Source organism: Rhea pennata, chromosome 4 (assembly GCF_028389875.1).
Source record: "Rhea pennata isolate bPtePen1 chromosome 4, bPtePen1.pri, whole genome shotgun sequence".
Classification (NCBI taxonomy): Eukaryota; Metazoa; Chordata; class Aves; order Rheiformes; family Rheidae; genus Rhea; species Rhea pennata.
In genome coordinates this window covers 50385155-50408912 of record NC_084666.1, presented here as the reverse complement: position 1 = coordinate 50408912, position 23758 = coordinate 50385155, and the positions used below count along the sequence as shown (strand labels likewise).

Here is a 23758-nt window from a genome sequence, read left to right as displayed (position 1 = left end):
TTTGACAAAATGCAACCAATGTTTCTGAATTCACTAAAAACAAAAAATAGTATTACATTTACACAAGATTGTTTCAAAACACAAAGCTGAAATATTTTCTTTCAATAGATGTCAAAATATTTGGACTTTTTCAAAAAGTATTCTTCATCAAATAATTCACCATATTTGCCCAAGTATACAATATGTTTCACTTGATGCCTGAATTTGACTTTCAGCAAATAAACTGCATGAAATTTTTTCCAGTTTTCTTTCTAACTAAAAATGGCCTAAATTTCAAAACTGCAAAACACCAGCATCATTCTTTTACTTCACCCACTCCTGTTTCTTGGGTTCTCAGTTTTTACAGAAATTGAGTAACATATGCCTAGGTGCCTAACTGTATGGCTCTAGGAGCCTACCATTTGTCATCTAGATTTTGGCTACAAGATAAAAGGCTTTAAGCCTGTAAGACAAAACGCAAAGATATGAAAAGATATACCTTATGCATAGGTATTGCTATTCACCTGAAATCTGTTAAATTTCACCCATCCCACTTTTCACAACAAGGTAAGTGGCAAAAACTGGACACCTTTCCTTTGCCTGACATTTGCTATCAAAAGGACATTGACACAGGAAGTGCCACTTTTTTTTTTTTTTTTTTAAGTCTCTCTCTACCCACTTGTCAGTCCTTCAGTAACTCAAATAAATACTGACACCAAACGCTGGTTTCTATTATAGTGGATTCTCTTAAGCTTACCAGAGCTGACCAAGATCTGCCTACAGGAAGATGGGAGGAACCTGGAACTGCACTTGCCAGAGACTGGTACCCTCGTTCCTGGGAATTCATCTTAGGGCTGCGGAGATGATCAGAGGGCTGGAGCACCTGCCCTAGGAGGAACGGCTGCGAGAGCTGGGCCTCTTCAGCCTGGGGAAGAGAAGACCGAGGAGGGATCTTACCAAAGTGTGTAAGTACCTGAGAGTGTCAAGGGGACAGGGACAAACTCTTTTCAGTTGTCCCATGGGACAGGACAAGAGGCAATGGGCAGAAATTGAAGCGCAGGAAGTTCCGCCTGACCGTGAGGGGGAATTTCTTCCCCGTGAGAGTGACGGAGCACTGGACCAGGTTGCCCAGAGAGGTTGTGGAGTCTCCTTCTCTGGAGATCTTCAAGGCCCTCCTGGATGCAACCCTGTCTAACATGCTCTAGGCGACCCTGCTGAGCGGGGAGTTTGGACTAGAGGATCTCCAGAGGTCCCTTCCAACCTTACTGATTCTATGAATTCTAGATCTCTTCCTAAAATGTGTCATCATTTTCAAATAACAATGAATATTTTCAGCAAAAAAATACACACTAGCAAAGTGCTGTAATTCACTTTTACCATTCCATTGTTTTTCTTATAAAGCACAAAGAAAGATATTAGTGCTGGAAACACAAAATTTCAAAATGAATTTTAAAGACTATAAAACATCTTTTTCTCTCTCTCTCTCTGTACGGGGGTCTTCTAATACATTTGTGGGCATAAACAGTTACCTAACACTAGGCATACCAACCTAAAGTACCATAATCAGCCCTTAAAATTGGACAAAATGGAGTAAAACTAGTGCCAGAATACAACAAATTGATCCTAATTCATTCCCATTGAAAAAAATACATTTTTGCCATTCTTTTGAATACAGAGAGAGGCAGACTCTGAACCTAGCCCACAGCTTCACCTTTTAAATCAGCAACAGAAATGTAACCAGTCTCAGCAATGATGCTTAAGATTTTGTTCAAACCAGCTTTCCTTTCTAGATCTAAGCATATACAAAGAAAAACAATATTATAAAGCCATGTTAACACGAAGAAAAGTAGGAGATGGGAAAATGTAAACAATAAGCCCCATAAAACTCACGAACAAACCAGTATATTCTGAATTGCTCTTTGGTAACTGATGAAAAAAAAAGTGTTATGAGGCAAATCCTTCACTGGGTCACTCACTGGGGAGACTGGTAAAAATAAATTGCACAGCTTTAATTTTCCTAGCAGCTTCCATGCTATTCTTTGAAACTGAGTAAGAAACCCTTGGCCTAATCCCAAGAGCCAATCTATAGTAAATAGTGCACACTTAATGCCTAAGTTCCTTTTTAGCACCATTCAGACAGTGACTTCAGCCACACAGCTTAGTCATAGCAGACATTTTTGTGGTGAAAGCATTAAACCCACATGCAGCTCTCTTTCTGTGGCCACTGGGGGTCATGCTCCTTTCCCATTAGCTGAATAAATCATAAAGTCTGCAGAGACCACACAAGAAGCAAGGCTAGCAAGCCACAGGCAGTGCCTACAGCTTGCTATTTCTTTTCAGAATTAAAAAAAAAAAAAAAAAAAAAGGAAGAAAAGAAAAACAGGAGAGAAACACAGCAAAATCGCCTAGCTTTAAGAAATTATTTTCTTTTTTTTTTTGTTTGATCTCTTTGAAGTCCACAGGGATCTGTTTGTTTGTTTGTCTTTTAACCCAAGCAGCTACAGTGAAGAAGAAAAGCAGTGAAAAATAAAAAGAGCAGCATGCAATTCCTTTGTCCTGTGCTGCAACAGCAGAAGCTAAAAATTCCTAGTAGTTTTTCAAATAATAAAGACTACCACACAATATAAGAACTCATCTGATTCTTACATAAAGCAAAATATAGAGACATATTGACAGATACTACATCATTATGGCACTGAACAAGGGTTCAAAATAGTGTATAATGTTTTTCACATCAAATGGCTTATTCTCCCAATGAAAAAGATAGCAAATGAGCAAGGTCTGGAAGTTTAGAGGTTGGTTCAAGTTCCCATCAATCAGGAAATAAGATAAGAAGGAATTTTAAACATAGCCATTAGCATGCAACTATTATCATGAAGAAAATACGCACAGCTCATTATGCTAAGCAGCATTTCTTTAAAATGTACCAAATGCCAAAATATTTTAAAAAGTGCACTGAACTTAGGCAGGACTTTGCCGAACAGCTTGATTGGCAATGAGAACGTGCGCCGTCTTTCAAAGCCCCCAGATGGGGTGGGCGGGGGGTGGGAGGGGAGCTTTTCAAACCCTGTGCTGCGCCACGATCCTGTCTCGATCATTTGGACATGCAGGGTTTAGAAAATAACATTTACATGCTTCACTGTCTACATGCTGAAACACTTTTTTGAGCAGGAAGGGCAGCTAAATCAAAGATTGCTGGGTCTATTTACGCAGTGTCAGCGGGACCTTTGTTCGCTACCCTTTCTTGTGCTGGCATTTTTAATGCAATCTAGGATATTTTTTAGCAAAACAACAACAACAACAAAAAGCAAGCCAGAAAAGAAAAAAGCCCAAAGGACAACAGAACCAAAAAAGAGGAAATAAAAGAAAGAAAGCACTAGCTAGGGTCAGACACCGTTTTAGACCACAGCTTTGAAAGCTCCTTCCATCAGCTCTGCCACTAATCCTAAATCCTTACCTGCAATATAACTCACCCTTTAGCTATTATAGTCCTCCTGAGCAAAGACAGATAATCATGTTGAATTGTGACAAATTATATAGTGGTTTGGGGATGTGAGCAAGTACTCACAAGGGAGTAGGGCAAGACCACTTAAATCCATTTCATTTGTGACTTAATATTGTGGGATAAAACTTGTGTGACCTTTGCCAAAGACATCTTACGTACAGGCAGGCGAAAAATCAAATCCGGAGTCTCAAAAGATTCCTAGCAATAAGATATACAGTTTCTGACAGGTCACGCAAGGCATAGCCTGAATTCTAGCATGGAATTCTTACCTGATGGATTAAGTACCACTTTAATCAGAACAACAATAAATAAAAATCCCTCAGTGCAGAAATGCAGCACTGCATAAAATTTAAGATTTCACTCATTCCAGTGGAATGATTAGTGCTTAACATCTTCACGCACATGTGCTTTCCACACTACTAAGAGTAAAAAGCATTCTTAGGCAAATCATCTCTAGCATCCTTCCTGAAATCGAAGCACTCAAAAGATCTCTAAAACTGAAGATTTCAAACTCTCGTGCATCACTCAACTTCCTATGGTAACTGAAACTCCCTTCTCCTTTGGGACGTTGTGAGACAAAATTTGAACTCTTTCCTCAGGCGAACCTTGTGTTGATCTCTTTGGGAGATTCGCTTTAGTGAGGACAGTAGGATTAAACTCTACTAGCAGCATGCACCAAGGATACCACTTCAATAATTTTAAAATGAAAACTGGGTAAAAATACTTGTTGCCCAAATGTATATGAACATTAGCAACATAAAACATTTCGCAAGACTGCACAAGTCTTATGAAAGTCTTACCTACAAGCTACAGATTCAAACCTGGCTACTTTCAAAGCAACATTAATGAACAAACACAATGCAAATATTATGAAGCCAAATACTCTCTCCAGAATCCGGCCTGGACAGAGGAAGGCAGTATGTGTACAGGCAGGGAAGAAAGGGTTTCTCAAGGGATGCAGTAGGGAAATTGCTCTGCAGCTGTTACACGTGCCTAAGAAGTTCAGGTGAGGGAGAAAAGGCCAATTTCCCCCTTTCACTCTCGCCCTCTGCCTGAATGCCATACTAAGAAAGAGTGTGTACAGCTCAGTCCAGGCTTTCAAGGGAGTTGAGCTCTGCCATTCCTGGAGCACAGAAATTCTCATGTATATTAGCCTTTCTACAAACACAGAGAGGGGGAAATAATTTAATCCTTCATGATACTAGCAACATGGCACCTTACATGTACTACTGAGATAATATAGAAATGTTTGAAATAGCAAGGGCTCTAGCATACACCCACCAAAGCAATCACATTGATGCCCATCCTATACCTCTGCATATGAACTTAGGATTCAAGATATTTAAAGGGAAGCATAGTATCAGACAGCTTTTTCTCAACTGGTTTCTTTTGTGCCAATAAGAACCATAAACAGCAAAGTATAATTATACAAATCCCAGGAGATAGAAGTTGTCCTGAATGAATATATGTGGTCCTCTGTCCTCATTGATTAAAGGATATGAACAAAATAATTGCATGGAAACTCCCATTTTCAAACAGTCCAACCAAGCAATATAGTGGTCCTATAGAAAAGGATTATGTTGAGAAAACACACCTGGAATTTTCAAGTTTCCAGGCTATTAAATACCTTTTCATTTTCAAACCAAAAATTCTAGACAAATTCATAGTGTTATTAATTGCAATGAAGAAATATGATTTTTTTGCATGTGTTGTGCAAATTGGAGCTTGTCATAAAGCTTCATGTTTTTGGCATTTTTAAATAAGACATGAATGGAATGCATTTTTTACTGTAATATGCAAATCATCTGACTCAGCAGCAATATTACTGCAGTTCAATATGAGAACGAATACTACTCATGCTATAGTGCTGTATTAATTGCAACTAGGCAACCACTGAATTTCAAGTACTCTGGAGTACTACCTCATCATTGTATTTTTCAGGGCGCACAAGACACATACATCAAAATATGTAGGCGCTTTTTCCAGACACTGACAAAAACCCAACAGTGAAGCCAGGGGGTGGTTACAATGAGATAGTAACAGTCACTGCTGTTTTAACGATATCTACTCCACATTGAGCTTACAATACTCAAGATAATGACCATCTCATGCTAACTAGCTTCCCTGTTGTGCCTTATTGCTTAATTACTCTTTTGCTAACCTCCTCTGCATCTTCACCAGCCCCTCTCTACGAGCAGTAAAATAATAATTTTTTTCTCATCTTTCAGGTTTGTTATTCACTGGTGAGCTGACGAACTCAGCAAAGCTGTGCACAGCACGCAATCCACAACAATATAGGTGTATTCTTTCAATCCTACATAACTACTCAAAACTGATGGACATTAGGCACAGACAATGTGCACAGTGTTTCCATTAATTTCATACAAAATTACTGTGGATAAAAGGATCAGACAGACTCATTGTGAAGTGCCATTTGCCTACATCCCATCAGTTTAGGATTAGACCTTACAATTTATTACCATAATGAGTGATTACTTTATATTCTTAAATCCAAATGCTACTACAACTGTACACAGAGGCTCATACCCTAGCATGCAAGAGGAGACCAAGACTTGTTAAAAACAAGACTAAATTTTATTATGTTAGATACTTGTCAAAAGACAGAAAATGTTAAGTGTTTAAAAAATGTTTCTTCAAAAATATAATACAATTGCATTCATTCAACCTTAAAAAGCAGTGCTGCAGACCTAAGGCTCTTATTCAGACTGAAAGGTACTTATATAAATATTCCTATTTCTAAGAATTCTGGTTTAAGAACTGTTCCTTAGAAGAAGAGCAAATTGTATTTTTTTAATGCTAAAATTAAAATACTGTACCAGTTGAGCAAATACTTTGGCAGGGAAAATTTGAAATATATGAAAAATATGAAATAAACCATCTCTGAAGTTATCATAAGGAATCTTATTGGTGTAAAATATCCTTATCTAACACTTTATTTATCTATAGGGGTATTGCCACAAACTGAAGAGACACCGTTTGCTGTGTCTTACTGTGAATTGTTGCTGCTGCATCTCCTCTCCCATTTAAAATCACTTTACTTAGAATGATATACATTTTGAGCATTGGAGTATATTTGTAAAACTAGTAGTTGTGGTAACAAGACGGAGTTTACATGTCTGTCCACATCAGCACCATGTACTCAAGATGGATTTCAGCTGCCAAAAAGGTCAATCCAAACTGCTTGCACAAACCTGTCTTTATGCTCCTGTTTATTATGCTCCCATGTAGTAGATGTCTCGTGCACTAAAACAGTGCAGCCATATGTCAACATCTCTCTGGTGGTTCCGAATGTTCTAAACAAGAGCGAGGGTGCACTGAACCTCCCATGTAAACTTTATACAACAGATTCAGCAGAACTGTAATTATTTACAAAATGATGGCATGAGAAATCTCTGGATTTATATCTCACTTTAAAGTAACAGGGATTGTGTCCACATAATTCCTGAGTTCATGGTTGGTTTGTAATTTTACTTTCTTATTTTTGGTATGATTTGATACAACTCAGGATGCTTTAAAAATCAATGCCATTATTTTTTAAGTTATTAATTTCTTCCTAAAAAAGCAATTATCTTTTTTTTTTCAAGATGAACCTGTATGTTGAGTTATTGGCACTGCATGACGCTTTTGTCTTGGATTCCAGTTAGTCCTTAGATAGAAAGGAACAGGCACACAAGGAAGGAGTAGGTAAACATGGAAAGCCCAGAATTCACTCCTCTGAAGCAGATAAGCACACGGCTTAATTGTTAGTTAAATTTCACAGAATTCAAAATTAAAGCATCTGTCAAAGTATGCATTTGTCATTATGTCAAGTCCTCAACTGAAAAACAAGTTATTATGCATGACTTTTCCATTATTGTTTATGGACGTATTGAACTGAATGGCATTTAGAGTTAGGCCTTCGTGAAACAAACTGTGCTTACTGATTCTGATCCCAACAGATACCTGTTTTACAGTATTACATGTCACCTGCCCTCCCAGTCTCTGAACATAAAATTTGCCCCTCAGTCCTTTTGATTCTTATTTTTGCTTTTCTTTTAAATATTTTTTCTCTCTCCCCGAACAATTCATGTAAAATGAATCAAGCGGTTTAAGATTAGACTAAGTGACTAACTAAATATGAAACCTTGGTTTCTAACTTAATTATATTTCTTCTACAGATAGCTGCAATGTTTATGAACATTTGCATCAACTGTTTTTCAGTTACTTTAACATTTTTGTATGCAATTAATATATATTTTAAATCATCCCTACATAATGTATATTAAGTTACCTTTACTTCATGTACAAAAGGCTTTGGTGGTTTTTGCTGCAAAGCTAATATATAATGAAATAATAATGATTATTTGTAATACACTGCTTCTTGTCTTAAGATCTCGAATAATTGAATATAATGATGTATTTATTATTTCTAGTTCAGGACAAGCAAACATTGTTAAATGGCTTCGCCAGAATCCAAGGCTTATGATACTTTGCTCCAGCCACTCTTCTACTACAGTTTGTTATTCCTCCATGCTGGTGGGCCTCTTGCCTGACTTCAAGACAGTCAAATAAAGTAATTAAAGAATTAAGATGATTCTCCTTAAACGATCAATTAAAACAGAAATCTAAACATGCTTATTCAGATGGAATTAGCCTACTTGCTATCCTCTTCTGTGTATGAAAGAAAAGGTAACCAGCAAAATCCTGAAAACATTCCATTTATTACAAATGGTTTATCCCAAGCTTGTATGAGTGCTACATGGTGAATGTTTTTTTCTTAGGGCATGGGAAAAATTATGCCTATGCAGCCAACTGATGCAGCTAACAGATGAAATGAAATTTAACATGGAAAAAAGATAATAATACTCATTTCCTACTGTACTATATGTTCCTTTCCTCAATACCTGGCAAATCTAAGATGTAAGTTCTAGAGTTGCAATGATCATTCATGGTAAACATCTGAAGTCTTCTGAAATAACCTGAGCAGGCGGCTTACTTAGAACACTCTGTTAATCAGGTTTGGAGAGGAGCGATGAAAACCAAAGATGTCAATACAATGGTTACCATAGGTGTTGTTAAAGAATTACCAGATAGGATTGAGCAGATAAAAATAGAGAAGCTACAGGGAGTTCGTGACACGTAAATAAAGCCAGCACACCTAAAACATACTTCATCTCTAATTGCAGATATTACAATTTAAGTAAAAAGGAATAATATTTAATTAACGATTACCCACTTAAACAAGTTTTATCTCAAAGCTTCCCTCTCTTAGTTCTAAGTCACTCTGTTTAGATCCTTTGCAGAACTGGTGTCTTTCTTTACTGCTTTCATTCTGTATCATAAACATTCAGTGTTATTACAGACATCATGGTATCAAACTCCAGATAGTCTGAAGTTTTAGGGGAAAAAATTAGACTATTTAAAGTGATTATAACTTTCCACTTGATAGTTTAACATTCTACAATCATTACTGAGTCTGCAGGCACTGTTAACCTGTTCTGGTGAGACAAACATATCTTTTCTAATGTTTACTGAGATATTGTAAATTACTTAACGTACAGCAGAGTACGTTTTTCTCAGTTAATCTAGATCTGATCCCTGAGGGGCTATTTATTACATATGTATACAACCTGTCTGTAGAAGTGAAGTTAATGTAATATGACACAAGTAGCACACATTGTTTAAATATGTTCCAGAAAGTTAGCAAATTTAGTTAAAAGAATACTTACATGCTCTTCTGCCTGGAAAACAGTGAGAAAAAGCATTCTAAATATTAAACACTGCTGCTCACTGTAGGTGGCCAATTAATACACTATATCCAAGCTGGAACAAATCCTTCAAATATATACATAAAGCATATAATCTCTTATCTGCTTAGGCATTATCAAATTTTTAACAAATCCTAGCAACTTCAAACACAGCTTTAATGGGATGTGGTACTAAAACATGCAAAGTAAAGAACAGAGTTTCTAAGAACATAATCTGTTTTAGAATGTTTCGAGAGAACTGCTTTGAAATGCAATTATAATCTTTACCCATGAGTAAATGTGTGCCATTTTACAGAATTATGTTACATGAATTAATATATATAAAAAGAGATAGTCCTGCATTCCTAACACCTATCTCAGTTTGAAAGTTGAGGTTTAGACATAAGTATTTTGAGATGATTCTAAAGGGTAGCTAAGCCTGAACACAGGAGGACTTTTACAGCTATAAGTTTTCTTCTTGTAAATGTTATATTTGATGATGAAAAAGATTTTTATTCTAGCCCTGATAAATAGCTGGAACATATTCTAATCAAATATATCTGTACTTTAGGACCCTTATCTCACTATTAAACTAAAATTAATACAATACATATTTCTCTCAGGGTACAAAAAGGTCAGCATTTGAGTTGCTGCTTCCTGAGAATGTCTTGACTTTCCCTTAAAAATATAGTGAAATCTCTTTTTCCAAACGCTACACTGCTAGTTTCCTTTGCACACACAGAATACATGTTTTTCATACTGCTTTGGTCTCTTTTTGTTCTGGTTTTCAGTTCCCATGTCTGCATGACTGACACAAATGAGACATGAATTTTGAAAACACCAATACAAGTTAAAAATCTGTTCTATTACTTTTAAAGAGAAAGTGATGATCTTTTTCAGCTGACTATGTTTTATACAGATAGACACAGTTCAGGCACCCTGCTTTTCGCTCTGAGAAAAAAATGACTACCTGGTACATTAGATTTCCCCTCTTTTCCAGAAATATGTTGCAATTCTCAATTAAGAAAAGAAATAGACTATTTAAGTGATGTTAGATGGAGCCTTCTTGCACTTTAATATGGTAAGCAAAGCTTTAGACTATTTACAGACCACCCTGTTAAAGAACGTCAGTGAACTCAGTGAAGATGCTCTTTCTAGTGCTTTGATCTTAAATGGAAAATGAAAAGCAGTGGGTTTTGGCCATATATGGTAACTGTACAAGGTGTGCTTTGGATCTTTATTCAGTGAACAGCCATGATCTGATGCAAAAAAAAGATGCCGGAACCTAACTGACATTTAAGTAGAATTCAGGCAGTCCTGAAAAGACAACGCAGCTACCACTGAATACATAGAACTCTACAAACACCTCAGTTTTCATTTTTAAAACTCTCAAGTACCTTCACTGCTGCCTCCATGCCTGCCTTTAAACATACCAGTTGCCACAGACCCGAGCAGCTGAGACCTTAGCTCCTGCCTAAACGCTAATATCCTGAGGATCTCCAGCAGCACAGTTTGCACATCTTCTAGATCAAGTTCCAAAAACAATTCAACAGTAGTTACAGACATGGCAAAGGGTTAGGCCACTACACCCTCTAATTAATAGCTCAGCACTTACAGAATCCTCCAAATATGAAGGTGGTGAAGAGGTTCAGCTCCACCCTTTGCCTAAAAGAATTCAAACTGTGACTCCTCACTTGTGAGGGCAGGTGGCCTTGCAGGGTGGAAAAGAAAGGCATATGTATGTGTAGACAGCAACAAGAACTATTATGCTGAAGCTGGAGAAATCTAAAGGTTTAGTGGAGAGCAAAAAGAGAATAAGCAACAGGAAAAGGTGAAGAAGTGGAGTTTTGATCCATGCTTCACAAACAGTTCTTATTTTACATGAAAAAGAAATTGAATGAGTCCATAAACAGATGATTCCAGCACTGGCAAGGTCATAGGCCTTCCACTGTCTGGCTGAAGGCTTAATTACTGATCCTGAGAATAGTGTTCATACTTGCTTCAGACAACTCACCTACAGCAGTTCAGATTCAAAAGAAAAGTTATAGACTGTTCCTTTATTTCTCCAAGTAAAGCATGACCTATAGTAGTTCATAGCAGAGGACAGAACTGAGTCCTCCACAGAGAAGGCAGGACTCTAAGTTTCCCATGCGTGGGGTGTGAGCACTAATAATAGTCGCTTTATTATCTGGTCTGGGAGGTGGTCATGACCACTGGAAGGAAATATCACAACAACTGACCTTTGCTTTATGAAGACTTAGGTAGCTATACTGAGATAGGGTCCTCCTCTGTCAAGTGCTAACAGAAGCAAGTAGATACCTCCTAAACATCTTAAAGCAGGATTCAACATTCAGCTCTACCTTCACTACTCTCTGCTGAATAATTATAGATGCTCAGTGGTTATGGTGCCTCCCATGGCATTTTTCTCCCTGTGTAAAATATTACTGTTTTTAGTCTACTGTGCTGGCCACATACATGAAAATTACATATTACAGCAGTGGCCCTCAGTGTGGAATGACATTGTTTGAGTCTTAGTATCTGCGCATTTTCTGAAACATAGCACATCCTGTTTAGGTTTCCAGGTGCCAAGCTATCTTTCCCCATATACTTCCTGTTTTTAGCAGTACTTGAAGGCTTTTTTCTCTAATGAACAGTATCCTGAGTAAGAGAGGAAGAGGAGGTTAAAATGAAGTCAGTTGCTTCCTCTTCAAATTAACAAGTGAGATGTTTTCTTCTTTTTTTTTTTTTTAATTTTTACTGCTAAGATTATAATCTAATACTACATTATATGACTCTTTTCCTTTGAAGAATTCCAAACAAAATATAATTTTTATAAGATGTATTTTTAGAAATGGTGGAAACATGAAAGAAAGAACATAATTTGCTTTATATCATATAACAAGCTAGCATCAGGTTACTGTGCCACAATAAACCATTGCAACCATCCACACTGATCTCATGAATAACGCAGGCCATAGGACTCTCGAGAGTTTATCTTGTTTAAAATAAAATATATCTTCCAGAAATAGATCGAAATAAATAAGAAACATAAATATCATTTTAAAATGTCCAGTGACAGATAACCCATCACAACTGGTCACACTCCATTCCCAAGGTTAATTACCTTCTCTATTCAAAATAACACTTTAGTTGAAGTCAAAATTTTTCCTGCTAAGTTATCAGTTGTAATGACTTGTATTAACTTTGCCTGCTAGAATGAAGAGCTCTGTATTATAAAATTTCTGTTCCACATAATAGATACTTACATGGATAAAAATTCAAGAATAGAATTCCAGTCTTCTGACTGATTGTCAGTAAGCCACTGTCCCTATACGTTCCCAGGATGTCCTCCCGCAAGTATAGCTAAGTTGAGATTTACAATCACTTTTGAAAATAATATAGCATACACAATACTTTGATGTAAAATGAATGACATACAAAAAGTACATTATCTTGGCAACAAATTCACTTGACTTGTATTGAAGGTTCAAGAAAAATAAAAACCAAGCATCTTAACATCTTTGTACATCTTTCAATTCACTTTCCTTAAATTGCTACCATACTTGTAACATTCACCTATACAGAGATTTTTATTTATAAATTATTTATTATTAACTCTATTGACTAAATAAATCTGCCTCCTGATAAAACAAAAGGAAAAAAATCTCCCACTACTCAGTTGTGCTATTTATCTCTCCACTAAAAATTGAAAATTGAGCAGCAGATCTCTGGCCCATACATGATATGTATATGACGTCCTATATGACATGATGCTAAGCTGCCCCATTACAACTTTTGTCCCAGCCTCTCCTCTCCCCTTAGCAGTGAAAAGTAATGCCCCTCTACTGGAGAACCTCACTCTGGAGAGCAAATAAGAAAAGCACTGTAATAGGGAAGGATTGAGAAAATAAGAGACCATTAAGTCTCTTCAGTCCCAATTGATCAAAGTTCCTCAGATTCACAAATGTTACAAGTCTGAGGAATAAGCTTAGCAATTCTGATCTTACTGACAGCACAGTCTAGAAAGCAAAACAAAATGCCTATCAGTAAAGAAATAACTTAAGTTCACATTGTGCCCTATTTATGTTAATAAATGTTATGTTAATGTATTTAAGGGATATACATTGCTAAGCCTTTCTGCAAATGGATACTCACATGGAAATGAGTTTGTACATTTTCTGAAAAAAAAAAAACTTTTACAAATTTCATAAAGGCCATAAAAGAGAGATTATCTTGCTTGACAGTAGAGAAGAGAGTAAATTTGCATTTGAAGAACAGCCATCTTATTTTAATTTTCTGAAGTGCTCTTCAACTCAGGAAGTACTGAGAAAAATAAAAAACATCCAAGAACTCAGTCTGCAATTTACCTCAAGAAATCCAATATACATACTTGCTAAATTATAATTTATCGTGTACTTTTCAAATTTAAGCTTTTGCTTATAAAGGTATAGATGGTCTGTTGATCCTAAGATTACGAAAAGAAGAGTTTAAAGTGTAACAAGAACAATATCTAGGTCTGTTTGGTGTTCTGCCAGTACTTACTCTAAATACTTTACATGATACTGACTTCTTAAAAATACTTATTTGAAGTACACATTCACCCTTCTTAAATCACATTAAACATAAGTTGCATGCCATACTGAGAAACAGACTAATAAAAGTAGAAATAAGATCATGTTTCTCCAATTAGTCTTTTGTCAACTCTGTAGGTCTAGATGATAACAAGATGCTTTAGAGAGATCCAAGCAGTCCAACTGAATAATTGGTACGGTATTTGTTTCATCAAAATCTGCACACACAAAATGATTTGAAACTTCACCACCCAGAACAAATACCTAGGTCCTTATGCATTTGTTTTTCTTCATTTTCATTTTCTAAGAGTAATAAAGACCTTGGGGCAGGGCATTTCCTTTGGATTAATGACCGGTTGAGGTTAATGGCCAGGAGCTGTTCTTTGGGCCATCAACTCCTCTCAGCCGGTCATTAATCCCCAGGAAATGCTCTGTGCCTCAATCATTATTGCTTAATTTCAGTGCAAACAAACTACTGTGGCAGAGAGAATGCTGTATGCTATCCTTTAAACACAAGGAACACAGATTCAGCTAGTTTAATCAATTGTTTATAGTGTAGTCTATTTTCTGTAGCAAGAGGAAATCACAGATCTTTTGACTATTATACGAAATCTATTGGTTGGTCTCATCATTTGAAAGACCGGACCATTTCTGCATGAGTTATTCTGTTTGTCACTTATGTTGTCATTATTGTTAATTATAACCTATATGGCCATTGCTCACTTCATTTCCTGGCAAAATGCAAGCAAGTGACATAAACACTACTTACTAAATACATTTTCCAATGACAGTGTTATCTACCCATGCAGCTCATCTTAAGTTATTATATTTTACATGATACCTCATTTGACACATCCTGGCATTTACTGTATGATTTCAGGCGTTCCATAGAGTTATTAAATTATCAACAGTAAAATATAACATGGACTTTCTCCAGGCTTGTACTATACAAATATTTACTAGAGCACAGAACTTTGTTATATTTCTCTAGTCTACTTGATAATCCCCTGATTAGACATCCACATGCTTGGTGGAGCCAAAGAAAAACTGTAAATGGTCAAAGGCAATGCAGCATATTTGTTTTTAAAGGCTAACTTTACAATAGTTTGACTTAAGAAAATTATTTAATCAAACTGGCCAACCTCATTGATTTCTCAGCTTTGAGATTACAACAAAAGGATTCAGAGAAGCTATTAGTGGTAGCTGAAAACCACTTTTACTACAGCTTTAAAAGCTGGAAACTTTAGGAATGTAGATACTGCTAACTAATTGGGGCACTTATCCTCCCTTTTTTATGTGAAAAACAGAGTTAAAGCTTCAAAAGATAGGCAATAGGTAGGTGCTTATGCTCAAAAGCATTTAATCTTTCCCAAATCTTTACCCTTAATTCAAATACTAGTATAAAGATGATGCTACACTGAAATACATTCACTAGGATTTAAATGACCTTTTAAAGTACCTGTTGTATTCTTTACAGTTAAATTCATTTACCATGCGTGAAATTCTTCAGTGGTATGAAAAGTGTCCACTACATCTTTCGCATTATTACTCAGAGCCTTGCATTTTTGTGCTAGGCACCTTGGTGACTGCTTCTTTGGATCCAACACAGAGAGGATGAGACCGGGAAGACAGTGATGGAGAAAGGGACTGGGGAATAAAAATCCATCAAAATCATCTTGACTAGGCAGTAGTAACAGCATAAAACCTATACAGATATTTAGTCTGCATTTCCAAACAAACTCATCTACCTCAAACAAACAACCCTTCTCTATCAGCACCTGGAAAAGATGCAGGACGTTTTATTAATATACTCTGGTACTCTGCTAGAAGGCATCAGAACCCACATGGCATGCAAGATGCCCGTGAGGGGCCTGGGCTGAAATGCTGCTCTTAAGCTCAGGCAGAAGGTAGGGAAGTAGGATAGGGAGGCCTATTTTGGAATTTGCTTTGCTGCTGTTGTTTTTATTTCATCTGTGAAAGACAAGGAATGTCTTAAGTTGGCATTTATATGAGTTTGCAATTTAGGAGGTTGTTTCAGTTCAGTGGTTTCCTTCAGATATGAATACATACAGAAAAAAAATATCTCCATAAATTATTCCCTTATTTGTCTAGACTACAGTTCAGTGATGGGAACACACGAAATATGGTTTCTATGGTCTATGGTCTATCTAAATATCGTTCCTGATATACCATATTGAACAAGGTAGCCAAGCTGAAAATGTAGAGCTCAGAGCAGAGTTTTGTTAGGATGGCAGGAGAGTAAGGAAGTATACAACAGGCCAAAAAAAAAAAAAAACAAAGCACCAAATATATTTCAGATTCATATGATATTTTAATCTAAAAAATATGAACAATCGGCTGAGTAAAGTCACCCAGGTCATTCTAAGCATACAAATGTCAGGTACTGAAAAACACTACTGCACTTTGATTCTCTGAACAAGAATTTCCAGTCTTTTCCTGCAGTTTTGCTTTCAAGTATAAGCAGACCATATTCATTAAAACCAGATGCTACTGTCTCTTTGCTCCATTTCAGTTATCAATATCATGTTTGAAAGATCCAAAACATTTTAATAAAGGTTTGACTGTGTTTGCAATCAGATCAGGCTAGCCTGTATTAAGACGCCAAATTCCATAGGCTTCCTTGCAAAGAGAAAAGAAAAATCTAGATAATTCAAACTGTACACCTCCTCCTTCTTTAAAAGTTTTTAAATTATTTATGCATTCCAGAACAAAAAACCAAACAAATAAAAAAATCATCCAACCCAAACAAAAGCTAAAACCCTAGGTAATAAGAAAACATGTGTCATCTGACAACGCACCCTGGGGACCTTCTGTCAGCTGGATGGAGTTCCAGCCATGATTTCTTCCTGTTTTCTTCTACTGCGGGAGGCCTCAGAGAAGGAAAATACAGAACACGTCTACTTTGACTTTGTTTCTGCTTGTGAATATTATACTAAGGGGATCAATCTAGTCTGTACTGCGTGCATGCTACTCTAATAGCTCAAAAGGAGGAGGTCCAGAAAACCATGTGTTCCAGGGTTTTTCTGCAAGCCCATTCAAGCCCATTCTCATATTCTGAGATCCACTGGGTTCCAGGGTTTATGCCAAAGTTCAGCTGTCATTGCCCTAACTTAAGTTGTTATCATTATGCGAGCTTTTAATAGGTTACTGCTCTACACTTTCCTGTTCAGGAAAATACATGCAGTAGGGCACTTGGCATTGCTTTGAGCTGTTACATTTCCATCTTTTCGTTTTTCAGATTTCTGACAATTTACCTCGTAACAAGTATAATATTATTCTGAAACATTCCACTGCTTGCAGTTAGATATGACTCTGTAGCTTGTTCAGATCCCACTACATATTCTTTAGATGTCGAGTTAAATAATCACATAACAAAATGAATAAGAACAATACAATACAGCTCTTCTTAAATAAGTAATGTACTGCAGAAGGAAGCACTATGATTTAGTCTCCATTGGCTTTCATTTTTGAAAATTTACTTTCAGCTTGTCAAGTCTCTCCATCTCCTCAGAAGAAAAACTATGAAAAAATATTACCCTGATCGAACTGTCCTGGTAATTTCCAAAATTTCTCATGGACATCATGAATTCACAGATCACTTTTTCATGAGTTAACAGAAATTCTTGTATGACCTTCTTGTCTTCTTCTTCAGTTATGGTTTCATTTTCCTCATCACTTCTACCTGTCAAATCACAGTTAAAGGCTGTTAAAATCGAAGGGCCTGTCTGCACAGCTGCAAATCAGAGGGTCCCACTGTGATCAAGAATCAGGAGAAACTACTTTGTGTGATCTCAGATATGAAGAGGAGTACTTGGCATGACCATTCTCATATTTAAATGTGATCAACACTAAAATGGGAATCTTGCGGCAGCAGAACCTACCTACAAATTGCAAGCATTTTCAGTTAGGCTGAATTATATCTTGTAAGTATATACAGTTCTCTTGAAAGAAATGTCTCTTAAAAAAAACATCTGAAAGAGTTTCTGTTATTGCCTTGTTTTGTGGTACAATGGCCACTTTAGTGTCTTATAAAAAATGGTGCTGTTTTCTGTTTTATTTTTCCATGGTGAGCCTAATGCTGAGTTACTGTATATTTCAGTTCTCCCAACCCTGACATCATCTTTCCAGCTGTAAATTTTGTCTGAGCAGACAAAGTGGACTCTGGCCATTAGCCAGGAATTTAGAGACATCCAGAAGAGAAAAGAAGCCTTAGGTGTGAAGGTCTACGTATGAACAAACTACCTGGCAGTACACAGGCAGTTGATACAATATATATTGGCCTTGTTGGGTTCTCCACACATGGTCCACCTGATGCCTGTGCACAGACTTCTGTTCAGAAGGACTCAGGCAGAGCTATCAGTAATCCTGAAGACCTTATTCAGCAAACTTCCAATGATGTTAATAAATGTGCTCCTTGATTTTAACCTTAATTTACTTGTTACTCTTTTCTCTGAGCAACGTCAGAGGTTTCCATTCTCTCGTAGCGTAAATACTTTTACAATTACCTCATTCAAATGTAGCAAATGAGGAACAGGCACAGATGTTCTCCCTGGGACAAAGAACCTGTCCTTAGCTATAGCCTGGTAGTGAAATCTGTTCATTTACTCTAGACGCAAGATACTACCAGCCACTTTGTAACCCCATTTAGATGGAATGGAGATAGTATTTGGTAGTGTCAAGATGGTACAACAAATTTCCATTTATTCAGGGGACCGGATGGTGAGGCATGGCTTCCTGAGGGATTTTGGATGAACAGAAGGATTTCTAAAATAGAAAGCATTCTGACTCACATGCCATGCTTGAAGGGTGTGGCTGCTCTCTCTTGGAAACTTTTACTTCTCAGATTAACTAAGATGATTTATATAGCACTGAAGACATACTTGCCTAAATGAAAGCGAGAAAGGAAAATGACATTGTAGGGCCACCATGATGGTTAAAAGCGTGGCCAAATTCAAACTCTTAAAAAACTCTTAGTCCTGTTTACCGAGTAAAACCTGAGATCCTCACATGTCCACCCAATGAATCTCTTTCTAAGAGCTTCCTTTATGATGGTTTTCTTGGAGGCTTTTAAATTTTAGTTATGGGCTCTTCAGGGAAACTGAGCTGTAGTTCGTACTTGCTTGGATCATATGCTTGTGTAGTTGAAAAAATAATGAGTCACAGAGGATGGCAACGCAAAGGACCATTCTCTGTAAAAGTCACCCGAGATTCTACTCTCTGTAGTTATTATCCTTCTATTCCTGAAACACTGTACACATTGTCTTTGAGGAAGGGTCATTAAATCACAAACAGGCCACATCCAATACCTGTGGATCATTAACTACTCAGTAACTGTGGTGCACACAGAAAGTTGACAATTACGTTGTTCCTTGCATTTCTAGGGCATGTTTTAAACTAGACGGCTGGCTTTTCTGCTCTTACAATTACCAAGTCAAGTGGAATTTAACAAGTTCAAATAATTTACATTTCTAGGTTTAATTATAGTATAAGAGTCAATTTGTTGTATCTGAAAGGATGAGGTGCTAAAAGCAGGATTAAAATATGTAATGTCACTAGACAATGCTTCTTTAAATTTCCTACTTATTGTCATCACTGGTACATATAAGTAAATACTCGTATTTCAATAAAATGGTAACTCAGTGGTGGAGAGCAGCAGATTGGTAAACAGGGTACCAAAAATACAACTGATGAGGCTGGTATTGCTTGACACATCATTAAAGCCTTTTTTTGTCACATGTCATGAAGCATCTGCTGCACTGTATGGTGCTAAGTGGAGGCTAATGACCCTTTAGGTCCCCTGGCAAGCTCTCCTTGACAACAAAGTGCAAATGGCTGTTTAATGTAGCCAACCTCCATTGAAATCAACCTTCTAAATGAACAAAGTAGTGTCGGGGTCTTCTTTAGCACAGCATCTTATCACTTTGGAAGTGTCATGAAGAAGAGGGTCTAAGTTAGTTGAAAAATGTTTTATATGGGCTTTAAATGTGAACAGTAACTTACAATTCCCTCAGTTATGTGGTTCAGTACAAGAATGTGGGTGCAGCATTTCTTGAATGTTGTACACAGGGAGGTGAACCGAGAGAGTGAAATGTTTTCCACATTAAGAGGTGGAGAGAGATACATCTAAAGGAGAATAAGCTGAATGATGTGAAAGAAGTAGAAGTTAGTCTTTTTCAGTTGTACTATGTAAAAGAAATCAAATGCCAAAAAAGACCTACAAATAATAAAGATATAAATAAATAACAACTAGAAATTATACTGGATGCCTTTGAATTTCTTTATATATAAGGACAAACACACTGAGACATCTATTCAGTTTTTCAAGGATCAAAAAAGAAAATGAATAACTTTACTCAGTTGTTGGATAAGAAATAAGCAGCAGGCTTAATTTCAGATCTGTCATTTACCTGATTAGTCATTTACTTTAGTTTAGCCATTTTTCAAATAGGAAAAAAAATTATTTCAGATGAAATCTTACTATTTCTCTTTTATTTAATGATTTAAGATGAAAAGTCCGATTTAGAAAGCTATTAATGTAGAAAGTATGTTGTTTTATTAAACAGTTTACAGAGAAAAAAGAATATACCCCCCAGACAGTTCTTGGGTCTCCAGTAAAAGAGAAACTGAGAAACTGCAGAGACTCCAGAGAAGGGCCACTAAGCTGGTCAGGTGTATGGAGCACATGATGTAAGAGAAAAGACTGAGAGAGCTCAGTCTGAGAAGAGAAGTCGTGGGGGTTTCTAATTGTCATCAACTAACTGGTAGAAGACAGTCAGGCTCTTTTCGGAGGTGTAGAGTAAAAGAACAGAGGTAGAGTACAGGGAATTGTGTCTGGATATAAGTAAAAAAACATTCAAAAAAGGGTGGCTATGCAGGAAACAGGGTGCCCACAGAGGCTGCAGAATCTCCATCCCTGGAGGTATTCAAATCTTTACTGAGTAAGGCACAGAGCAACTGGATCCAACACAGAAGCGAGCCGTGCTTAGAGTAGGGCATTCATACCTAAAATATCCTATGATCCTATATATGTGCACTGACATTAAATTCGGATGCACACATTTAAGAAAATTTTATTGCTCTCCTAAAATCACATTTTAACTGATTCAACATAGTATTCTTCACTATTACTGATTAGCAATTAAACTTTTGATCTGTTGTTAACTAACCTGACAGACAACCAGGCAATGATTACTTTGTCCTCTTTCCTAAACCCTTAATCTGTCCTTTAAAGAATTACATGGTTACCAGAGGGTTAAATTATAAGGAGACATGACCCTGAATCAAGACTTCAGTCACCCCTCTGAACTTGCAGAAAAGTTGGACCCAGAGCCAAACTTTACTGAGCAGGTGTATCGTTAGAAATTGTAAGTTTTTAATCCCTTGAATTCAAGGGGGCGGGGGGTTATTTTATCAACACCCTAAAAGATACAGCTTGTCTAGCTCCTTTAGGAAGCATAAGAGGATGAACTCTTTGCACTACCAAAATCATAGAAACCACGTCACTGACTTGGAAATGAAATTAAAATTCTATCCCAGAGTTTGTTAATCTTATTCAGTTACCCTTTTAATATAAATAATATTTGATTTGTAATGAACACAGAAGTCGGAGCTACCTTTGGAAAATGCCCCATGGTCTCTTTAAGAACTTGGAGAAGGAGTCTGCTTTAAATATCTGGGTACATTTGTAAAATAGATTTTAAAAAATAAGAAGATAATTATATATTTTTTCAGTGTTGACAATATCATTTGAACTTAAAAAGTCATAAAGACACAGCTTCATTTAGGTAAAAGAACTGAACTCAGTTATTCTATTAGCTTGCATGTTAAAATGCTAGGTGAACTTTATTTCACTTTCTTGAGCAGCATGTTCACAGCAGTATTTCAGCCAGAACAATAATAAACATGAATAGAAAATGTTTTCTTCTCCATGTTAGAGTAACATAACCTTTAATAGAACACTGGATACTGTATGAGGATTCCTTAACGTTAAAAGGATTGCAGCTTACTCTCCAAGCAAACTGAAATGTGTAGCAAATGCTTCTGGAAAATGTTTACACCAAGTAGCTATAGGGGAATGACTACAAACAAAATGTCATCTGTTCAGAAATTTCCGCTTCTTCAATAAACAGTTGTTATCAAGCAGATATTGCACAGAACGACTAATTCTACTTGGGATCAACAATTCATTGTAAAGGTTCAGTCTCTGAAAGACTAAGTGAAATGCAAACAAGAGCATCTCTCTCCTGAGCAAGATTTGTATTGTCTTGTGAGATTCATGCAACAACTGAGAACATAAAAATGCTTATGTTTGGATATGAATATCCCCAGGTACATCTATATTTACAGTATGGCTCAGATTTGATGCTGATATTTTACAGTACTCCAGAAAGTGCCATAGTCATTACAGCATCTTGCTTATGATTCTCATGATGGGGCTGTAACTACAGGCCACAACAGCGATACTGCACTCTCACTACCCACTACAGTTAGAACGGCCCTAGAGGCGCATGCAGCCCTGCGACATCTCTGCTGAACACCCACCTAGCGGGACAACTTCCAAAGCTGAAAAGGACACTTTTCAGTGTACGCTGGGGTGGAACACTGCAAAAAAAAAGGTAGTATTGGAGACTGCTCCATCGCTAAACTTCTTCTACTAACCCAGCCACACTGGCAGCTTTGCTATGTCAGAAAAGGGAGGACACTCAAACATTCTGAAGTTGTACATTACAACCATGCAATCTGTTTCATTCAAGGAAAATCAGACTGAGATTGCAAGCATACCTAAATGTAAAGGAATACCTGTTTGCACTCTGTTTAGTATAAGTTAAAGGCAACCTGTCAGCTATGACAAACTTTATGCTCCAGTGAAATCAGTGCAAGCTACGGAAACTCAGCATTTTGTCAAACTATGCCCATCTCAAGACCTGTGTGGACCTTCTTCGTAGGCAGCAGCACATGCATTTTTTCATGATCATATTCAGTGCACAAGATAATGTGTTTTTTTATACTTGTAAGAAAGAGATCTCTTACAAATAGAAATCAATAATAGTGCTACTTGTTTTATTCTGAGTAAGATAGCAAGGTAGAAGGAACCTACTATAAAAGCCTCTTAAATAAAGGTCTAAAAATATTTTGTTTTTATTGATTTCATTAGCACCTGTATTGCAATAGGACACTCCTTAAATATTATAAAACTGTTCTTAGCCAATCTAGCATTTTATATTGTCAGTTACTGTTCTTCTTTATACTGAGTAAGCACTGGGAATGCACAAGGCATAGGCAGAGTTAATGGACAAATATTTTAAACCTGTTGATAAAGTGTGGTTTTGTGGCACTTAAAGAATTCATTAGAATATACAAAATCCAGTAAAAACAGATGGGAGTTAACACAGGTTTTGAGAAAACTAAGCCAGCAAAAAATGATATTCATCACTGGGCATCATTTTAGGATGAAAAAACAGACAGCAATTCCTTGTTTATGAGAACATTCTTCCCATCATCTATTTCTGAGAAAGAGCCAAGTTTTTACTAAATGTTTTTCCATTATTTTGCTTATCCTGTAAGAAAACATTAATGAGCAAAGATTGCAAATTATAGTATCATCATGCTCCATTGCTCTTCCAGACTGACTTTCATTTGAGACAGACTTAATGGTTCCTTCTAGCACAGCTGAGAACAGAACCCTTGGCTCACTCAGGACACACGAACACCTAATTCATATCTTAAAGATGATAATATGAAGGACACAGCTTGCCCTCACAGTTTCTCTCTCTCTCCTCCTCCTCCAACCTGAGCACTCCTTCAAATGAGCTGATGCCTTATAATAAAGAATAGCTGTGTTACAGAACTTCAGAGAAATAGATGTATTCAGATATGCAACCAGCTGCAAAAAATAGGAATATATTTTCAACATCAATCTTAGACCTTCAGTTTCT

At 36.7% G+C, this 23758-nt stretch overlaps 1 protein-coding gene across 1 annotated transcript in view; it reads right to left on the bottom strand.

Annotated features, from left to right (window-relative positions):
* Positions 1 to 819: 819 nt before the first annotated feature.
* The window catches only part of ANAPC10 (anaphase promoting complex subunit 10), a 266250-nt gene continuing 243311 nt past the window's right edge, over positions 820 to 23758 (bottom strand). The window contains exon 6 of the transcript XR_009958294.1: positions 820 to 904. The gene's annotated coding sequence lies outside the window, so the exon portion shown is untranslated. The remainder of the gene's footprint in view (positions 905 to 23758) is intronic.